Source organism: Onychomys torridus, chromosome 20, assembly GCF_903995425.1.
Source record: "Onychomys torridus chromosome 20, mOncTor1.1, whole genome shotgun sequence".
NCBI lineage: Eukaryota > Metazoa > Chordata > Mammalia > Rodentia > Cricetidae > Onychomys > Onychomys torridus.
Genome location: NC_050462.1, coordinates 48488038 through 48492160, shown reverse-complemented (window position 1 = coordinate 48492160; position 4123 = coordinate 48488038).

Below are 4123 nucleotides of genomic sequence, written 5' to 3'. Positions count from 1 at the left end.
GTCCCATAGAACTCAAACCAAAGCCCAGACTTGCCAAGAATACAGGAACAGTAACTTGGGGAAGCTGTGTTTGATGGGTCTGTGTGGATTCCCCAGGCTTTCTAGGTCATTGTTGGTGCATCTGATTCCAAGGGTCACCAACTGGGGAAGGGCTGATAGTGTGTGAAAGATTTCCCTTCCACATATGGTACTTTCTCATAGCTGTGATGAAACCCCTGACCAAAGCAACTTAAGGAGAACTAGGCTATTCCAGCTCACCATTCGGAGGTCCAGTCCCTCCCTCGAGTGGCAAGGCATGGTGGCAAGAATGAGAGCAGCTATAGCTGGTAGCAAGGTGTGAGGCAGCTGGCCACTTGTGTCCAGAGGCAGGCAGGGGAGACATGAGTGCTGGTTCACTGCTAACTTCATGCTTTTTATCCAGTCCAAGACCCTAGTCTATGGGATGGTGCTGTCTACATCCAGGGTGGATGTCTCAGAAAACACCCCCACAGACACATCTAAAAGTGTGTTTCTATGGTGATTCTAAATGCCTTTAAGTTGACAGTGGAGATTAACTTTCACACATGGTAACTTTCATCCCTCTGGGTAGACTTATGGCTCATCCAATTATTCCAGCAGCTTTTGTTTTCTTGCTGATGTGTGATGGCAAGACTGTTTTTTTTTTTTAATTAACTACACTGACTAACACTATGTCTCTAGCATATCATAGGGACATAGTCTGAATTAAGAAAAGAACCAGGGCCTCCCTGTGGAAGAGCAGGGACTCTGCAACTAGTTGGACTGGATCCTAGCAGTGTTTCTCTCCTCTTCTACCTCTTCCTTACAATGGGCAAAGCAGGAATTACAGAAAAGGAAGGAAGAAGGCAGCTATGACTGGCCATGTTAAGCCTGGCTCTGAAAATACTGCTTTGAGAGTATACTAAGAAATATTCCTTTGCTAGCTGAGTAGTGGTGGTGCATGCCTTTAATCCCAGCACTCTGCAGGCAGAGGCAGGCAGATCTCTCTTGCCAGCCTGCTCTACAAAGCAAGTTCCAGGACAGCTAGGGCTGTTATACAAAGAAACCCTGTCTCAAAATAAACAAAAACAATAACAACAAAAGAAATATCTATTTGAATACCTGTGGCTCCTCTCTTTGTTCTTCATTTTGAGGTAGGGTCTCATGTATCCCAGGCTGGTCTTTGCTTGAACATCTGATCTTCCTGCCTCTTCCTCCCATGTGCTCCCACACAGGGTGTTTTCCCATCATTATTTTCTGTCAAAGAAGACCACTGCTAGGATAGTATAAGGTTCAGAAATGGAAGAGTGTGGGAGGCCAGCTCCCACCTTTTCGGGGGTTCTTATGAGGAGAGAGGGGTAAGAAAATATTAGGTAGAAAAATAGTGAGGAGAAAGACAGAAACACAGGATAGCTTCGGGAGGACCTGGGTCAATACCCAGTGGCCTTTTTGTTTATTCAAAAGGGCTTTTTATAACAATGTCAAGAGGCAGGGTAAAAGACCTCCCCCTTGCTAGATCAAAGCACACTTCACAGCCAAGTGTAGACCCTTCCAAATACCTGGTAACCATGCCTGTGGTCAAATCATCCCCTTGTGCAGCCCTTCTGGGTAAAGCAAGCTCAGATTCTTGGACCCTGAGTAAGTTCTCACTAGGAAACCTATGTAGGTCTCTACAACTCCTGCTTCTTAATACTTTAAAGGGCCACTCAGACCCCTCAGATAGACTGTGTCTATCTTAGGTCTTCTTCTTCTTCTTCTTCTCTAATCAGTCTTACCTGTCATGGAGATACACTTTCTGTCAAGTGTTTTAGGTTGGCAGCTAGCAAGAAGGACTTACCTGTCTCTGACTACCAGCCTTTGGCAGGGGAAAGTACAGAGCTAAACCCTATGCAGCTCTGACTCAGGTCCCTAAGAACTTGCAAGTAGCTGGAACAACCACAGCAATATTCCTGCTCCCTAGGGCTGCCACAACTTCCAGTAAAGGAATAGAGGATGATCAAGACGGAATGTCCTTTTTGAATGGGTCTAAGATGTCTATAGCAGTCTTAGCTGCACCAAGCCCTTTTTTTAAAATCAAAAAACTCTTGATGTAACCACATTAAATAAATCAATAAACTCCTGATACAACTGCATCAAATCTAAAGACTCCCTTAGCTTCACCAAACCATGGTTCATTAATATCAATAGGTTAACATAATTCTAGCATGAATTTTACTATACATATTTACAATTCTTACTAACTTACATCCAAAAGTAAGCTCTCAATAGGACTATTTACACTTTACAAACTTTAACAAACATCCAAAAGTGATCTCTTAACAGAACTATTTACACTTTCTTCTAACAAGATGGAGGGCACATGAATTGTGAGTCACCATAGTTAAAATTGTAAGTGAAATCAAAACTTCTGAAGTTTGAAGTTCAAAGTCAGTTCTGAGACCAGTTTTAAAGTTTTCCTGAAAGTTTGAAATCAGAGCCTAACTTGTCAGCAGCTCTGGAGTCTTTGTGTAGAGGTCCCTTTACCAAAGCTTGTTGCAGTGCAGCGACCCAGTCCAAACAAGTCTCTGCATTTTCTGGTGGCCTTCCCTAGGAAAGCTGCCCTAGGATACTCTTTGGAAAGTTTTCTGCTCAGCTAGTAGGAATCAGGAAACCATCTCTTAAAGGAGCCACACATTGGTTTGCCACTAGCAACTGGAAGCTATGTGGCTTTGGGCTCCATTTACCTGCAATCACACTATATTACCCTAGGTGTCTGGCTGTTCAATTACTGCCGAGAGCATTCGAAATCCTTGAACCCACTCCCCTTTGCTAGCTGCTTCTCTAATACTGGCTTGAAGGGGAGATGCAGGACTATCATCGAGAGTTTTCCATTCTCCAGGAGGCTTTTGTGCCAGGGTAATTATGGGCAAGTTTTCCATTCTGATAGATGACCTCCCAGGTGAGTCTAATTCTGTCACTACAGAAGGAAGGTGAGCACCCTTCTGAGAAGAGACCTGAAGAGTCTCCAATTTTTGAGAAAGAGAAATTTCTAAGTCTCTCAGGCCCTTCAGTTCTTCCCTTGTCTCATCCCAAGACTTCTGTTCCTTAAACTTGGCTTCATGGCCAAGAGGGGACTGACCTTGATTGAATGATTTTGTAAAAGTGTCCCCATCTAGTGGCAGCTCCAGTAGATTGGAGGGTTTTTTATTGTGCTCATGTCTACCTCAGGGAATATTCCCCGCTTCTGCTTAGGACTCAGATCCAAACTGCCCCAAATAAATGCCCACAGGCCAAAAGCTTCCAGTAGGATCTTTTTCTGGCCATTGCTCCTCATAATGTTGTTGAATTTCAGCTCCAATTCTCCCCCATGAGTCTGCACCCAGGGCTCCATAGTTGGAAAACCAAAGACACAGTTCCCTACAAACTCTAAGAACCTCTGTACTTGCTGCTGCTCTACCTTAACTCCCTATTTTTTCAAACTCTCTACAAGTGAACATACAAACAACTGTCTACTATTTCCCTGCCTCATATTGGCTTCTCTTTCTCAGACTGCTAAGTCTGCAGTGACTGCTCAGTCCTGGACACTTCCTTCTGTGCACCAGGTCTGCCACTAGGGAAATTCTATTCCTACCCTAAATTTCTTCCTATTAAGCCTACACAACATCCCTATACCTAAACCTTATATTTTTACCTAATTTATTAAATAGAGATTGAGAGAGAGAGAGAGAGAGAGAGAGAGAGAGAGAGAGAGAGAGAGAGAGACTTGCTGTAGCCTAACTTTTACTACTTGCTTTGGCTTAACTTTTAGCCATTCTGCTTTCTCTATATACAGTTTTACTCCTGAAGAATAGAAAAGCACCATCTAATCCTGAATTCATAACTGGACATGTCCAACTGCCTCCACAGTGCCCACTTCTCATTCTTACTTCTTTCTTCTGTATCTAAGTCCCTGTTCAGGTGCCATCTGTGAGAGGTCAAATCCCACCTTTTCCAGGGTTCCTATGAGGAGGAGAAAGGGATAAGAAAATATTAGATAGAAAGATAGTGAAGAGGAGAAAGACAGAAACACAGGATAGCTTCAGGAGGGCCTGGATCAAAACCCAGTGGCCTCGAAGATTTATTCAAAAGGTTTTTTATAACATGCCAA